An 18903-nucleotide genomic window follows, 5' to 3' on the forward strand; every position below is an offset into this window, starting at 1 on the left:
CAATCAGCATCAGATACAAAAATCATATCCTCTCCCACAGATTGATCACTCAAAGCTTGCTGTGTGCTCCAATCGGCATGTGTGTTTCCAGAAACAAGTTCATCCTCCAACTGTTTAATTTTTCTCAACAACCCAGGTATGACCACCTTGCTTCGGGCACACATATGAGGGTCTAACCAGGAGAAATACCCACAACCACCATTACTCTGTAAACACAAGAAATCATCAAACCAGTAGAAGTTAAGAAGAGATGAACAAACCCAAAATTTAAAAAAAAAAACTACAAATTAACCACACCCGACCCACAACCACCATTACTCTGTAAACATAAGAAATCATCAAACCAGTAGAATTCAAGAAGAGATGAACAAACCCAAAATTTTCAAAAAAAAAAACTACAAATTAACCACACCCGATACTTATGGCAGCACTTGAATCTTCTTCCAGGATTATCGTTGGTCCAAGAAGTCTTGATGACGACTGCTTTCGATGGCCGAAAATTGCAGCTCCATTGTTCCATGGTCACATTCAAATTTTTATGCCCTAGACCTTCATTTTCTTCAAATTGTGCACGAAGGATGGGGTTTATAATTTTTAAGTTTTTTATTCAGATGGTTAAGTTTTTAATTCAGATGGTTAAGTTTATAGTTATATTAGTTTTTAATTTTATTTATTAGTTTTAATTTATTATATCATAAACTTTTTTTAAAAAAAGGATTTAGGTGACCTGTAATATTTAAAATTACGTGGACCAATTACAAATCGCCAGATTTACCTCTACATGACACTTGACGGTCAGGTACCAACAGATGCCAATGATTGTTGACGGAAGGTATTTTTACCGCAAAAAACAAGAGTTAGGTATTTAAGTGTTATAAAACCAACAACTTAGGTATTTTCGCCGCAAATACCCCTATTTATTTCATAACTAGACTATTAAAAGTAAGACAACAAAAAAAAAACAAAATTAAGTAACTTAGTAATTTGCCATAGATAAAAGTAATAACGATAACAACAAATAAAAGCAACATAGTAATTTCAATGCCATAAAAGTAACTTTGAATAATTATAACAATAACAAACACAACAACAACAAGAAATCTAGTGTTCTTACAATTTATAAAAGTAATACAGATAACAACAAAGAGTAACTTACTATTTTGTAATCTATAAAATAATAAAGATAACAACAAAAAGTAACTTAACACTTTTTGGACACTATGAAAATAATATTGGACAATTCCAAGCATGATAAAGACAACAACAAAAAGTAATATGGTACTTTAGAATATATAAAAGTAATAAATACAACAACAGTAATAAATACAACAATAAAAAGTAACTTGGTACTTTCCAAACACCATAAAATTAAGTAACCTAAAACAATTATAAGTATAATAAAGACAACATCAAAAAGTAACCTTATAATTTCCAATTTATAAAAAATAGTTGATCTTTGCTTGTTTATATTTTATTTCATAATCATAATGTATATATAAATATATTTAGTTTGATAAAACAATGATGTATATATAGGACAATTCTTCTATAAGGGTTTCACTTTAAGTCCTATCGGTAAGGCTTTCAGTATTTCTCGACCCGTGAACAGTTTTCGGTGCGATGTTTTTTTATGACCGTGTATATTGTAGTTATTTAGAGCAACCTGCAAATTTTCAGAAAATTCCGAATAGTTTACAGTATCGAAAATTAGGTTCAAACATGTTGTTTTCCACGCGCATAAAAAAAATTAGTCACACGTGCAACAACATATTCGAACCTAGTTTTTGGTACTGTAAACTATTCAGAATTTTCTGAAAATTTGCAGGATGCTCTAAATAGCTACAATATACACGGTCATAAAAAAAATCGCGCCGAAAACTGTTCACAGGTTGTAAACACTGAAAGCCTTACCAGTAAGGCTTAAAGTGAAGCCCATATAGGAAAATTCCCCCATATATACATAATAATTTATAGATTCCTTTAAGGGAGATGAAATTGTCCATTATTGATGAAACCCAAATAAAATCATTAGATCCAATAAGGTTGAGCTAGTTACGTTTCATCTATATATATTACATTATATATGAATAGTCCATCAAGTTTTTTAAAATATAAAATAATATTTTTTTTTTTAAAACAAAAAATATAAAATATATATACACAATTAAAAAAAATTGAAAATGGAATGTATTGACAAAAACACTCAAAAAAAATAACAAAAATCCTTAAATACTAAATTAATAAATAAAATATGACTTTATTTCACAAAAAAAATTAAAATATGGAAATATTTTTCCATACAATTAACTTAAATTAGGAAAAGGCCATAAATTAATAAAAATATTAAAATGTCCATATGAAAAGAAAGGAAAAACTTTTATATCTCACATAATTTCCTCATGTGCATCTGTTCATGCCGCAACGTGAATCTTGGTAGTGTGGGCCCACTACGAAAGTAGCAAGAGGAATTATTTGGGCTAAAGACACGAATGTCCTTTTTAGTATCTAATGCACACTATTACAACATCTCCATTTGATATGGAAATATGAGATGAATTACTAAAATATAGCACACTTCAAAAAAAAAAAAAAAACTTTTCCAAACGTGTAGTAAAAGTTATGTCAAATTTATCACTTAAAAGTTTATCTAAATTTAAATCAAAATATAGTAGGGTTTATATTAGTAAAAGTCTCTAATCTTTTTTAAAAGTATCACTTAAGTCTCCAAATTTTATTTTGTATCACTTAAGTCCCCAAACTTGCAAATGTATATCATATAAGTCAATTTTGTTAAAAAGTAATTTTTAGAAGGCATAGCAAAAAATGATTTATGACCCAACAGATGGCGATTTATGACCCAGTTAATTTTTCTGTGATCAACCAAGACATAGATTGTTTTCGTTGTGCATTCTGTAAATCATTTCCCAATAGAAAGGACCTATGTAAACACATTTATTAAGTTTGTGTACTTAAGTGATACAAAATAAAATTTTGGGACCTAAGTGATACTTTTCAAAAAGATTAAGAAACTATAATGATATAAACTCAATGTAGCATGATCCAAATTTAGATCACCAATACATATTCACTTTTTTATTTATTATTTTGCCATTGCTGATTATTTTTGGTATCGTATTTATTATTAGCATTAGTTGTAAAAATATTTGCATCAATTTTACATCTATGTCCATTGGAGCACAATTGTAAAAATTGTGCTATATATGTCATCTATTGACTTTTTGTTCTAAATCTAGCATAATTTTTACATCTCACATTGGAGATGGTCTTAGCTGCATTGGAAAATATTACACAAAATTACCTCTTTTTGCTTACTATTTTACCAAATTACCCATTTAGTGTCTTCTTCCCAAGCAAAATCAATTTTCTTCCCATAGAGGAAACACGAACTGAAAACACAAGCATAAAAATCGCTTCAATGACACGAAAAAGTTGAGGAATAACTTGGCTACTTATCTCACTTATTTTTTAAAAGGTACAGAGTGTATTCTTCCCAAATTATTTCTCATTGATTCTATCAATGTTCTCAAATATCTATCTATTTTCTCAGTTGTTTTTACAAATTTTTTTTGTTGCAGAAACTCTTTCATGACCTTATTTTCTCTTGCACATTCAATTTCTTTTTTCATATAATATTATTTACAAAGATTCATCCATAGATTCATAGAATGTCTTATTTTTCTTATATTTCGTAGAAGCTCATTTTCTTCTTGATTTTTTTAATACAAGAGTTGTTCATATTAAACATAGAGAATAATTTTTTTCATGTGTGTAAATTGTAAATTCATTGTTTATAGCTTTATTGGAAAAAAAATTAAAAAGTAAACTTGTTGTTTACATTTTGGTTGGAAAAAAATGTTTACCAATGAATATAAATGTTTACAATTTTCTTAAAGATTAATCTTATTTTTTACAATTTCGTTGAATAAATGCTTAAAGATTAAACTATGTTTTGTTTTACAATTTCGTGTGAATAATTGCTCAAATTTTAAACTCATTCTTCACAAATTTGTTAATAAAATAATTAAAGACTAAACTAGTTTGTCAACTTTGTCATCAAACAATAAACAACTTGTTTATTTTTATGTTCACAATTGTCTTTGAATTTTTCAATTTTTGTTATCTTTGAACTTCTAAATTTTTTTAATAATGAAAATTTATAATAATGTACTATTTGTTTTATTTTCTTATAGATGGATAAAACAATAGGGTACATTGTTTACAATAGAAAGTGGACAGATAATAACAAGTACGTTGATCATCAAGTGAAAATAGTTTTGGCGAAGAAAGACATCAACTACATGGAATTACAAAAGGTAATATACGAGGAGCTTAACTTGGATCCATGTTTGATTTCATTGAAAATCTCATTTGCTGCTAAAATGGAAACAAGCAAAGGAATGATAATAGAAAGTGATGACAACTTGTTTGTATACATGCATCTAATTAATGGTGTACTTGAATTTTAAAAATTGCCCACTTTACAGTAGAAACTGAAGAAAAAAAAAAACAATTGTCAATCAAGTCCAAAGAAGCTAGTAATGCATCAATTTCACATGTGAAAGATACTACTATGGATGGTAGATATTTTAGTGAAACTGTGATATTATTTATTATAATATAATGTTGGATTAAAATAATGTGACAAAATGAGGTTGTCACACTTTGTAACACAAATTGAGAGTTACAAATAAGTGGGACATATGTATGTGTCCATATTTGTAACATACTTTTGGGAGTTACATATATTGCAAAATCAATATCCATTTGTAACTTCCAAAAAATCACTCAATAATGTGTAAAATGAGAGTTACACATTTCTAAATTGATTTCAAGAACCATTATGTTATATGGCTGTTTGAGATATGATTTTAGCTACCATTAGGTTTATGGAGGTTACAAAATCAATAGGGAAAGAGTTGGAACGTTTTTGTGGAAAAGTGCAAAATTGGGAAGTTACAAAATGCTCCAGGTCGCAGCCTAGAGTGTCCCAGGTCGCGACGTGGGGCACTGACAACCAAATTCAATTTTGCATTTTTCAACAATTTGAACATTTGGAACACCTCAAGTAACTCCCAAATCTTCCATCTAATTCCATAAACACCCAATTTAACATTGGTAACAGTCAAGATGGTTGGTGGAATTTGAAATTCAAAAGGTGTCTCTAAATTCTATAAATAGAGATCATTTGGTAACTTGTGAATATGAGTTTTTCATCCATTTTAGCACTTGGCTAAAAAACAAAATGCTTGATAATTTCAGAGAGTTATTTATAAACTTGAGAGTCCCTTAGTGCTAAGAGAATAAGGGAAATAAACTTTTGGACAAAGGTTTCGAACCTTGTTCAAGTCTAGGAATCCCCACTACTCTTCACTTGAGGTGTTGTGAGTGCTAAAGTATTCTTCGTATTTTCTATTATTCTTATTTCATTCTATTTCTCTTCTTTGTTCTTATTTTATTTGTATTGTTATTGTCTTGAGTTTGTAATCTCCTTCTCTTTTACTTCTTCATATATCTATTTTACTTGTATTTTGTGCATTAGAGTTGTAACTTTATTTTATCAATCCTATTGTCCTTTTGTATTTCTTGGTTAGAGTTGTATTTTGGTTTCTATATATTCCATTGAAATATATATATATATTCTCTAACAATCAAAATCTTATTCCTTGTTTGTTTCATTGGAAGGAGAGACCATCAAGATCATGAACTAAGACCTAGTGAGGTTGGATAGGTTTGATGGATCCAATTTCACTAGGTGGTAAGAGAAGGTGAGATTCCTCTTTACCACACTCAAGATTGCCTACATCCTTGAGTCCACCTTAAAGCCTCTCCTAGAGCCAACCGACAAGGACACTCCAGAGGTGAAGAAGGCTAGAACCAAGAAGGAGGAAGATAATCTCTTATGTAGGGGTCATATCCTCAACGCCCTATTCGGTAGGCTCTATGACCTCTATACCGAAACCAAATTGACAAAGGAGATTTGGGATGCCTTAGAGAGCAAGTACAAGGCCAAAGAAGAAGGTACAAGGAAGTTTTTAATTTCTCAATGTTTACCCAAAAATGGCTCCTAGTGACGTGATAAGTTTGACCTACACGTGGCGGGCACACGACGATTTTAAGTGAAAGAATCATGTTCGACCATCGACCAGAAAGTCATTGATTTATCAAGCATTACGCTTAGGTGCGACCAGTCTGGTCGCATACTTTCATTTACTTCATTTTTTAAGTGCAATCTTATAATATTTGCATTAATTGTAATTTCCTTTATTAACTATATACGTGAATCTTAATGATAATTGAGGCTCATCGGCCCATGTAATCTTCTTGAGCCTATAAATAAGAATCAAAGGGCTCAAGGAAGGGACTTTTGAACTTATGATCTTTGTACTCTGAGAGAAGAATAAGGTGTGATTATTCATCGAAGTTGTAATCTTCCCAAGGCTTGTGAAACTCGTGAACCCTAGTTCATTGATCACAGTATTGAGATTCAACATCAATAAGAACACTAAGTGGACGTAGGTCATTACCATCCAATCGGGGCCGAACCACTATAAATCGTTTGTGTCGTTTACTTTTCCATTTGAATTTCTTCTTGTTTTCATCCCATTTTATATCGTTTATCTGACTCCGTGTCGTTGAATAATTTGAGAGTCAACATTTTGATGCTTTCATTGAGAGACTAATTCTAGACTTCAAGAAGATAAAATGGCTAAGACATCCAAGAAGACGGGGCAGACTTCTGGCGCTGCATCCACCCAGCCTCCTCCACCAAAAGTGGCTGAAGATGAGCCACAGTTGGATTTTGAAGAGGAAGAAATGGATTCTAAAACCCTGAGGACAACACTGAGTGTGTTGCAAGAGGAGTTGGCCAATCTAAGGGCCAATCAAGAGAATGTGGCTGAGACGTTGGCATTGCAATAGAGGGAAATTGAATGTCAGCGCCAAGAACTGAATGAGTGGTAGGCAGACATGGACCGCCCGCAGAGAGATGCCACTGCCGCCCTAGAAGCAGCCATTCAGTTGGCCCGGGGGCAAGCTGCGCTGACTTCTCAACCAGATCAGCCACCAAGTGCACCACCACAACGGGCCCCAAACCCGAGTCCTCCACTTCAGCCGGCGAGCCCTCAAAGGCCGGAGCAACCACCTGTTACTCAACAGGATATCCCAATTAAGGATCCTGAGCAGCAGCCATCTGCGCTGGTCGAGATAATCCCCAGTGTCAAAGATAGAATAGGGGCGGGCAGCCTCCCCGAAGCCCTAGACGCCCAATGGCTGATGAGCCAAATCCACCGAGCAGGGGGCAACATCCTTCTGCTAACAGAAGGCACGCCGAGTCAGGCTTTGCGGTCAGGGGACCCCCACGGCATAATAATGCCCGGGGACCCACCGACCAACGCAGGCCTCCCCCTAACGCTCGGGAGGTGCTAGCTAGAGGTGGGAACAGTGCGACCAGTCGGTCGTGCCATAGTCGATCGCATTTCAGAGACGGCCATGACTATAATGAAGCTGACTCCGGCAGAAGAAATGCTGGTCGAGGGCAAGAAGAAAGAGGTGGAGAAAAGAATCCCCCACCAAGAGAAAATAGGCCTGCGAGCCAAAACGCTGGGGGGCAGCCTAACGTCTTTGATCGGTTGGGTGCTAATGAGCAAAGGCGCAGAGATGATGACCTAAGGGATGTGCTCAATGACAGGCGTGAAAGACATGATGATTATGCTCCTCCGGCACCAGTCGCCCCAGCGATCCCAGACGCCGTACAGGCCCAGATTGATGCATTAAACCAGGTTGTCCAGGAGCTGGTAGGGAGCCAGACATCCCACATCGAGTATGATCGGAGAAGAGGCACTCTGTTCATACAAAGAATAGCTATGGCGGAAACCCCCAAAAAATTCAAGATGCCAGTACTACCCAATTCCGATGGATATGGGGACCTAGTATCTCACGTGAATAAGTTCGAGATACAAATGGACATCCAGAAGGTGTCAGATGATGCTCGCTGTAGGATCTTTCCAGCCACCCTATGTGACACTACTCAGGAGTGGTTTTTTAAATTCCCTCATACTAGCATAGTATCATGGGAAATGTTCGTGAAGAAATTCTACGGGCACTTCTATGCTAGTCGTGTTCACCCGACTGAAGCCAACCAGCTGGTCGAGATACGTTAGAAGGAGGGAGAATTCTTAAAGGAATATGTCCAGCGATGTGAGCAGCTGCTGGGGCTAAAACAATTGGCGATAAAGGGAAAATGATGGCCCTTACTGCTGGAGTAAGGCGCCATTCTCCCATCTGGAACAACTTAAGAAAGAATGGGGTGAAAAGTACCCAGGAGTTTCTTGATCAAGTAGATCGATACATTAATCGAGGATGCGATTGCCAATGAGGGGAAATCACCTGTGAAAGACAAGGGACAAAAAGGAGATCCCGCTAAAGCCACCAATGGGTCAGATAAACCTAATGGCAACGGCAAAGGTAACGAGAATGGTAAAAACAGTGGAAAAAGGGCAAACAATGAGTCATCGACGTCCGAAAATAAGTGCCCTAAAGGCAACAGGTACGAGCCAAGGTTCACCAACTACACGACCCTTGTCGAGAGCAGAGCGGAGGTTTATCAGGCAACCAGCTCCAGTGTCCCTTACAAGTGACCAGCGCCAATAAGGAAAGATATCTCCAAGAGGGATACAACGAAATTTTGTCGTTTTCACAACGACTATGGTCATGACACTAATGAGTGTAACCAGCTGAAAGATGAGATTGATTTCCTTATCAGACAAGGACACCTGAGGAGATACGTACGAGCCACGGGAGGTTCTCAGCGAGAAGCTCAAGGAGGCAACGAGCAGGCGCCTGTACTCTAACGCTCGCCACCTTTACAGCCGGCTCCTGTGGCAGGTACATTGCTAACCATCTGTGGCGGCCCACACCTCGCAAGAGATAGTGGGAAGGCAAGGGAGCGATACGCTCAGACCTTACACCACGACCAGGATATCGAGATGCTGAATGTGGAGGAGCGATTGCCCAAAAAAGCTCGAACAGAGGAAGAATTAATAACTTTCTCTGAGCTTGACGCACAACATGTCCGTTTCCCTCATTCAGAACCTTTGGTTGTGGACGTCTAGATAGCCAACATGATGGTTAAGAGGGTGTTAGTGGACACAGGGAGCTCAGTAAATATCTTGTACAAGTCTTCTCTACAGAGAATGAAGTTATCTGTGAAGGACCTAGAGCCATGCAACCAAACCATTTATGGTTTTTCTGGCGAAGGGCTCGCGCCAACAGGGTCAATCAGGCTTCCAGTTACAGCAGAAACTGCGCCTGCGAACACGACATTACTCACTACTTTTATAGTAGTTGATTGTCCTTCCAAATACAATGCTGTAATTGGAAGACCTATTCTGGTCGACCTACAAGCTGTAACCTTGGTTTGGCACCTCGCCATGAAATTCCCAACTGACGTAGTGGTAGTGTAACGCCCTACTTCCTTAGTGTAGAGTCCAAGAACTTTACTTAGCTAAGTTAGATAGTAGTATTATAGTAATTATAGTATTATCTTTATGACTGTGGATTTTTGGTTCAGACCTGGATTTATTTGGACACTCATAGTAGTACTTGTAGATTTTCTAAGTATAACCTATAGTTTAAGAATTTTAATTTTAACCTAAGGTTCGATTAATATGACTGATATTGAGGATAATATTTATTATACTATAAGGTTTAGATAAGAACCAATAGGATTTTAAGCACATGTTATGTATGGGCTTAATAATGATTAAGTATTTTGAGGATTAATTTATTAAGTTAAAATTTGAATACTCTAAGGTCAGTCAGCAGCTTTGAAAACGTTAGAGGGCTTAGTCAAGGCTGTTTACTTCATTCAAATGAAGCTAAAAATGTGTAATTTCGTGTTTAAATAATCAGCGCATGCCGATATATCGCAGCTATAGGGGGCGATATATCGCAGCACAAAGATACAAAAAACACGAAACGATGCACGACTGCCTCGGGCATACTGGCCCAGGCGATATATCGCCTACAGGGGGCGATATATCGCCCCTCTCAGCCTATTTTGAATGTTTTTGAAATCATTTTCCATTCAACCCTTTAACCTCTTGATAAGTCCAGCACCTTTCTGAACGAGTCTTCAGCCTCTGCTAAACGATAATTCAAATTATTTTCACTTAAAAAGCCATTATTTTTATTCAAGTTAAATTAAGATCCTTTCATTCCTAAACTCTATAAATAGGACCTAGTACCCAGCCATTATTCATCTTTTACTCTAAGTTCAGAGGCTGCAAGTTGCTAAGTGAGTGTGAGAGTGTAAACACTTGGGTGGGGAATCATAAGCTTGATCATCATAAGCTTATCAAAACACTTGGGAAGTAAGATTTTATAGCATTTCGGTTCAAGGTTTAGATTGGTCTTATAAGTCTTCAAGGTATCCCAAACTCTAGTTCGTTTTTGTACTTTTTCTTTAAAAGTTCTCATAGTCTTCTACTCATTCTAACCTTATTCTTATTTTGGTTAGGAAATCTAAGTTCTTGAGCAAAAGGTTCTGGTAAGTATATTTTTAAAAGTATAGTTCCTTCATCTCTTTCATCTCTTTTTCTTCAATAGACTCACCCTTTCATAAATGGTTTTTAGGAGTGTTCCAAAGTCCCAACTCTGTCCTCATATCCTGGTAATTTTGGTAAGGAAAATAGGATAGAATTCATATGTTATATGTTTTATATGTTATCTTATGTTTTTATGTTATGAAATGTGTTATGTTATGTATGTATGTAGGCTTGCGCATATGACCCATATGACTAACAAGCCCCAAATAGATTATGGGCATATGACCTGCTTAGCTAGTAGGACCCCACTAATCTAATGGGCATATGACTTGTTTAGTCTATGGGACCCCAAGTAATAATGACCATTATAGTATGTGTATGATATAAGTGTTATGTTATGTTTTTATGTTTCTTATGAAATTTATGTATATGAACTATGTGTTAGATTTTCCTTGCTGGGCATTAGGCTCATTCCTTTTTGTTTATATGTGCAGGAAAATAGTCTTAGTGGGGGGAAAGGTTCTTGGAAGCTTGGAGAATGTGTATTGAGGCGAAATGGATTCAAGAGCCAAGCGTTTCGATTCGAGGATGTAGTTTTGTTTCTTATGGTTTTTACATGTATTTTTCCGCATTTTGTTATGTAAATCTCTTTTTAATTATGTCATGTTTTGATTTTAAAACAATGGGATCCCATATCCTAACTTGAATTTTATGTAAGTTTAACTTTTATTTTTACAAGTTTCTTAATAAAGTTATGGTATTTTCACTTGTAAGTTTTATTAAGGATTAGTGTTTATGTATAGTTTTCGTTAATGGTCCAAAAGTCTAGAGTAGTTGGGTCGTTACACTTAGAGCCGTTACTAAGTGAGTTTAAAAACGTGCATTCAACTCGCTAATCGAGGTTTTAGGTCAAATAGTGTAATTAAGCCATAAACAGAGGAAAAACTTTAGAAATAATTCCATTTCATTGAAAATAATAAAAGTTTAACACATGGGATCCCAAGATACAATTTAGAAATATTTACAACATATAAATTGAACCAAGTCGACTAAACGACAAAATCTAGGTTTATTTACAAACGTCTCCCAAAATCCATTGGCTGTGGCAGCCAGGCCGGCCAAACATGTACACGCCGCTTCATGCCTTCTACACTCATGGTTGGTTGGCTTTCTCCTTGCCCTTACCTGCACCACAGAGCATCTGTGAGCCGAAGCCCAGCAAGAAAACCCACAAACAGATAACTTATGCAAAACATACACCAAGTATACAAACTGGCCATCAATAGGCTAACACATACGGCCTAGCCGTCCCAGGTGCTTTACCAGGCCCTGGGTTCGCAGTCCATACCGTGAGGATATCCCAGGTATCCTTTAGGGACTCGCCCTGGCAACTTGTACTCCACATGCTCAACGCTGCTCCCGGCCCCTTGCCGTACTCGGCCTTGCACTCAACGTGCCTAACGCCGTTCCCGGCCCTTTGTCGTTCCCGGCCCCTGCCGACCTCAGCCTACACCGTTCCCGGCTCTTGCCGACCATTCACATAATTGCACTCATAGCATAATAAACAAGTATAGAATACTAACAAATACAATTAAAGGGGCTATGCCCTGCAATTCAAGCACATTGGGCTCAGCCCTGCACACAAGCTCTATGGGAACAAGAGTTTTCTTACCTGAGTCCCAAGCTCACCGAGCACCGATGTCCTGAGCACAGTCCTCTAACTTGAGCCTCGCCGAAACCCTAGTCACAACACAATAACCATATCCATCTATCACGTTCTTATCCATTAAATAACTTCGAGTCATAACTCTAACCTCCAGGACCTTGAATTCTATCAATCCGGGTGATAAAATCCATCCCGAGCCTTAACCATTGAGTTCCCAAACCTAAACACCCTTAAAAACACAAACTAGCTCTAAGAGTCGCGACCCCACCCTCAAGCGCCGCGGCTATCCTCAAAACAGAGGCTAGCACCTCCCTGCAACACACACGGGCCGCGGCGCGCATGAGACTTCTCGGCCTCCCATGGCCGCACGCGCACACGGGCCGCGGCATGCCCATCCTAGGGCCGCGGCCCCCCTCTCCAAACCCAGAAATCTTCATCATTTTTCTATATTTTCCTCAAGCCAATTCACCCAAAACTTAGCTAACAATCCCAGGCAATCAACACAAACTTTCCAGCTCAGTATTAACATCAAAACCCATCAAAAACCTGCTCCTAAACTCAGCTAAAATACCCAAAAACAGATCAAATTCCAATCACATGCATATCCTAAAAACACAGTAGAAATTAAAGCTTAATTCCCATGATTAGAGCTTACCTTTGCTGAGTTAAATCTCTGAAGTTGAACCTTAATCCCCAAGCTCCTAGCTTCCAAGGTTTCCCAGCTGAATTCCTCTAACTTCTAGCTAATTTCTCCAAGTTTCCCCTTAGGCCTCCAAAGAGAAGATATCCACTTGTTTAGAGAGAATGAGTGAGTCGGTTTCCTGAGTATTCTGTATAATTCTAAAGTTTGTTTTATTCAACTTAAGTCTATGTGGTTACCTCAAGGCTCGGGGTACCAAAACGTCCCCGAGGGCAAAATGGTAAATTTCCCCAATATTCCCTCCTAGACATTCTATCCTTAAATATATCCCCAAATATTTATTTTCATAACCCGATAATCCCATAACACCTAGTGTTATATTATTTTATAATATAATGTAATATTATATTATATTATAATATAATGTTTTAGATTAAATAAATGTGACAAAGTGTGTCACATATTGTAACATATAATATAGAGTTACAATATTTAGATATATAAGATATATCCAAATAATGTAACATATTTGGTGTTACAAATTTGTAACTTCCAAATATTACCCTTTATTGTGTAAATTTGTTGTTACACAATATTGAGATGAATTTCATAAAGCCATATGTGATATGGCTGTTAGAGATATGATTTAAACCCCAATAATGTGTTTTGTGAGTTACAAAATCATTTGGGAGGGTTTGGAACCGTTTGGAAAAACAACACATTTTTTGTGCTGAAATTGGTCAGTGGCCGCGGCCTGTGGGTCAGAGACCAGTGGCCGTGGCCACTAATGTCTCTGGCCGCGGCCACAGGCCAAAACTGACCAATTTTTCAGTTTTTTCAATCTTTGTTGAACGACTCAAAAACCCAAATAACTCCCAAATCTCACTTTTAATTCCATATTAATCCAATTAAACATTGGTAACAGCCATGGGGGTTGGTGGAATTTGAAATTCAAAAGGTGTCTCTAAACTCTATAAATAGGAGCCTATAGCTCACTTGAAAGACACAACATTTCTATCCATTAGAGCACTTGGCTAGAAACACCTTGAGGCTTGATAATTCCAGAAAGCATTTCCTATAATCTGTGAAAGATCCCTTAGTGCTTGAGTTAGGGGGAAATAAGCTTTTGGACAAAGGTTTCAAACCTTGTTCAAGTTGGTGATCCCCAACACTTTTCACTTTGGTAGTGTGAGTGAGAGTTGCTTCTATTTAGTTTGTTTGTTCTTTCTTTATATACTATTTCTCTTCATCTTCATATTCTTCTCTTTTGTTTATTTGTATTTCTTGTTTTGAGTTGTAATCTTCTTTTCTTTATTTCAAACATTTTACTTTACTTGTAACATTTTGCTTTGAGTTGTATTTTCACCATTCTATTCTTCTTCTCTTCTTCTTGTTCTTTAGTTTATTTGTATTTTCAGTTATAGAGTTGTAATCTTATTCAATCAATCATTATTTATTTGTAATATATTGCATAGAGTTGTAATATTATTATCAATTTCCATTGAGACAAAACAATTTTTCCTAACACCTAGTACCCAAATTACCTCTCGACTCGCCCCAAGTCTGAATCTCAACCCTGTTGTGACTTTCCGGCTAACCGCTCCCTAGGACTGTCTCGGATCATGCTGCACAGTCATATCACATATATATAGCTTTTATCACATTTATACCCCTAATATCCAGACGGGGCCCACATGCACATTTAACTCAACTTAACATGCATCATTAACACATATTCACACAAATCCACATATTAACATATTAAATCATTTATTGCCCTCCCGACACACTAATCAAGGCCCTAAGCCCTATTAGCAAATTCGGGTCGTTACAGGTAGGATGCGTGTTGGGAAACTAATGAGGAGTGAGGGAATGCTATAATTCTTTGATTACCAAGGCAAAGAGAGGTGGATCAAGGGAAGTCGCCAGAAAAGAGTTACAGCTGGCCGATGAAACACAGCCCGATTAGGTGAGCACGTCACCAAATAGGGTGTTGCCCAAAGGAGGATAGGGATTTAGATCCTCGCTTTGGGGATTTTGATGAAGAATTAGGACCAATCGAAGACCTTGAAGAGGTCCAACTCGATGAGGCAGATCCGACCAGGGTTGTGAAAGTCAGTAAAAACTTAGAGACAGCAATAAAGCAAAAGCTGGTGGAATTTTTGACGAAAAACCAGGAAGTTTTTGCCTGCTCGCATAAAGACATGGTTGGGATTGACCCAGCAGTTATCAACCATGTCCTGAACATAGATAAAAGCTTTCCTCCAGTGCAACAGAAAAGAAGGCTGCTCGACAAGGACAGATCGAAGGCTCTAAAGGAAGAAGTCGAGAAGCTAAAGGAGAACGGATTCATCAGGGTAGCGTTTTATCCATCGTGGGTCTCTAATCCCGTACTAGTCCCCAAGCCAAATGGCAAATGAAGAACATGCGTGGATTTCACAGACCTTAATAAAGCCTGCCCAAAAGATTGTTTCCCACTCCCAAGGATCGACCAGCTGGTCGATGCCACTTCTAGGCACAAGATCCTATCATTCATGGATGCATACTCTGGGTACAATCAGATCAGCATGCACCCACCTAATGAGGATCACACTTGCTTTTAGATCGATACATGGCTTTACTATTACAAAGTAATGCACTTCGGTTTGAAAAACGCTGGTGCGACTTACCAGCGACTAGTCAATCACATGTTTAAAGAGCTGATCGGTACAAACATGGAAGTATATGTTGATGACATGCTGGTTAAGTCAAAAAAGGCAGAAGAACACGTAGGGGACCTGCAAGAGTGCTTCAACGTCTTGAACAAATATCAGATGAAGCTGAATCCCCTTAAGTGTTCCTTCAGAGTTGGATCAGAGAAATTTTTGGGATTTATTGTGAACTCATGAGGAGTTGAATCTAATCCCAAAAAAATCAAGGCCCTGGTCGATATGAAATCACCAACAAAGATAAAAGATGTTCAAAGTTTAATCGGGAGAATCGCCGCTCTAAGTAGATTTATCTCCAAATCGACAGACAAGTGCGTCCCATTTTTTAATCTACTTAGGGGCAATAAAAAATTTGAGTGGACGGAGGAGTGCGAGCAGGCTTTCCAAGCTCTGAAGTCTCATATGTCGCAGCCACCGTTCCTATCAAAGCCGGTTGAAAAAGAAACTTTGTTCATCTATTTGGCAGTCACATAATATGCTGCTAGTGCTGTCTTGGTAAGAGAGGAGGAAAATTTGCAAAAAGTCATATATTATGTAAGCAAAAGGCTAATAGGAGCAGAGCTAAGGTATCCATCCATTGAAAAATTAGCCTACTGCTTAATCTTAGCCTCCAGAAAGCTGCGGCCATACTTTCAAGCTCACCCCATCACAGTACTAACCGACCAGCCCCTACGGCAAGTTTTGCAGAAGCCAGAAGCTACTAGTCGATTATTGAAATGGGCAGTCGAACTTGGGTAGTTTGAAATTTCTTACTTACCGCGAGCATCAGTAAAAGGGCAAGCTCTTACCGACTTTATCGCAGAGCTCACTGGACTTCCAGACAGTGAACAGAAAAAAGAGCTCGAGCCTCAAAACCAAACTCTCTCTTGGAATTTGTTTACAGACGGCTTTTCTAACGAACATCACGCTAAAGCCGGGGTGATTTTGGTAACGCCTGAAGGACATCGATTCCACTGCACAATTAGATTCAACTTCACAGCATCTAATAACGAAGCCGAGTATGAAGCACTATTCGCAGGTTTACGATTAGCCAGGGACATTAATATAAAGTCACTTTAAATCTATAGCGACTCCCAGTTGGTGGTTAATCAAATTACTGGAGAATATCAAGCCAGGGATCTGAAGATGGTTGCTTACTTGAACAAAGCAAAGGATTTGTTGGCACAGTTTGAAAGATATACTCTCCAGCAAGTACCTCGTGACCAGAACTCAAACGCTGATGCCTTGGCCAAATTAGTGAGTGCAAAGGATGCCGACACGCTGAATATAGTGCTTGTTGAACGACTGTCCGCACCAAGCATCAGAGTAGAAGAAACCTCTCTAGTAAGTCAGGTAGCAGATACATGGATCACACCTTTCATTGAGTACTTGGCGCATGGAGTGTTGCCGACGGACAGAAACAAAGCAAGGACCCTTCAGAGGCAGGCTCCTCGGTTTATCCTGGTCGACGGAATTTTGTACCAAAGGGGGTACTCAATGCCACTCCTAAGGCATGTCTCAAAGGAAAAGGCCACAAAGTTAATGCGAGAGGTCCATGAATGTTTCTGCGGAGATCACGCTGGGGGGCAGAGTTTATCGAAAAAGATCCTAAGGCAAGGGTACTTCTGGCCAACAATGAATGAAGACTCGTTGGACTTTGTTTGAAAATGCGACAAGTGCCAAAGATTCTCCAAGATTCCATGAGTGACCCCTAATGAGCTAAAGCAGATGCAAGGTCTGTGGCTATTCGCAGTATGGGGAATAGACTTAATCGAGCATTTTCCCACAAGAAAGGGTGGCGTCAAATACGCCGTGGTGGCTGTTGATTACTTCACGAAGTGGGCCGAAGCTGAGCCACTTACAACCATAACGACCAAGAAAGTGCTGGATTTTGTGGTCAAGAACATAGTGTGTCGCTATGGATTGCCAAGAAAAATTGTCTCAGACAACGGCACATAGTTTGATAGTGATATGTTCACGGATTTTTGCGAACGACATGAAATTATCAAAAGCTTTTCTTCAGTAGCTCATCTGTAGGAAAACAGACAAGTCGAGGTTGTCAACAAGACACTAAAGGATACTTTGAAGAAAAGGATCGAAGAAGCAAAAGGGGCATGGCCAAAGCAGTTGCCTGAAGTCCTCTAGTCGTATAGAAAGTCGCATCGAACAGCAACAGGTCATACTCCATTTTCCTTGGCTTATGGATATGAGGCTATGGTGCCTGTTGAATTAGATCCGCCATCACATTGACGGATGGCATACGCTCAAGACACTAATAGCCAGTTATTAATGGAATCTTTGGATTTGGTTGATGAAAGGTGCGAGCAAGCCCAACTCAGAGTAGCAGCTTACCAACAAAAGGTCGCCCGGTATTTCAACTCTAAAGTATGTGAAAGAAAATTTAATGTGGGAGATCTAGTACTTAGAAGGGTTTTCCTTAACACCCGTGATCAAGTTGCTGGAGTACTTGGACTTAACTGGGAAGGACCATACCAAATCGAAGAAGTCCTCCATCCAGGCACTTATAAACTTGCTCGCTTAAATGGAGATCTTATTCCTCGCTATTGGAATGGAGAACACATGCGCAAGTACTATCAATAAACAATTCTTCTTAAAGAATTGGCCTGTATTAATTTTACTTTTTACAAGTTTATGAACAAGGGTTAGTCAATCTTGTGACTGATCGTTTATAAGTGTAAGATCATATTTTTGATCACTCGTACAGACACGATTATCCATCTATTATGAGAAATAAAAGGGACTGTGCGCAGCCAGTCAATCTTGCCAATTATTGTATTTATTACAAGTATTTGCTCATTACGTGTGTTGTTTTGCTATATAATCATTTTAAATCTCTATTACGAGCAGTGATGTTCGAACAGGTCTTGGTCAAGGCAAGTGATCGAGGACCTAAAGCTCCTCGATCACTTGGGGGGCATATAAGGTATTTAGTAAGCAAAGCATATCAACAGGTATGTAAACACACGAGAAAAATAAGTGAAAACATGCTACGATACTTAGAGTATTTTTCAAAATTATGTTTAAATTTTGTTAAATCAAACCAAAGTGCTATGCTAAGTTCGGTCATGCGAACAAATGCTATAATAAAAATTTTATAATATCAAAAGAGAAATCCTTTACTTCACGAGCAGTTTCTGCTCGGATGTATTTGTTTGTTAAAAAGAAAAGCTGCCCGCGCAACAATAAAAATATAAATTGTATTGACATTACAAATTGTAGTTCGTGTGTCTTAAACTACAAGTTAAAATTAAAATAAAAGCAGATAAAATTATGAAGCAGCCAAAGGATTATGCTGAGGCTCTTGAGGCTGCTGGTCGACTGTGG

The sequence above is a fragment of the Humulus lupulus genome, chromosome 2 (assembly GCF_963169125.1).
Source record: "Humulus lupulus chromosome 2, drHumLupu1.1, whole genome shotgun sequence".
In the NCBI taxonomy this organism is placed as follows: domain Eukaryota; kingdom Viridiplantae; phylum Streptophyta; class Magnoliopsida; order Rosales; family Cannabaceae; genus Humulus; species Humulus lupulus.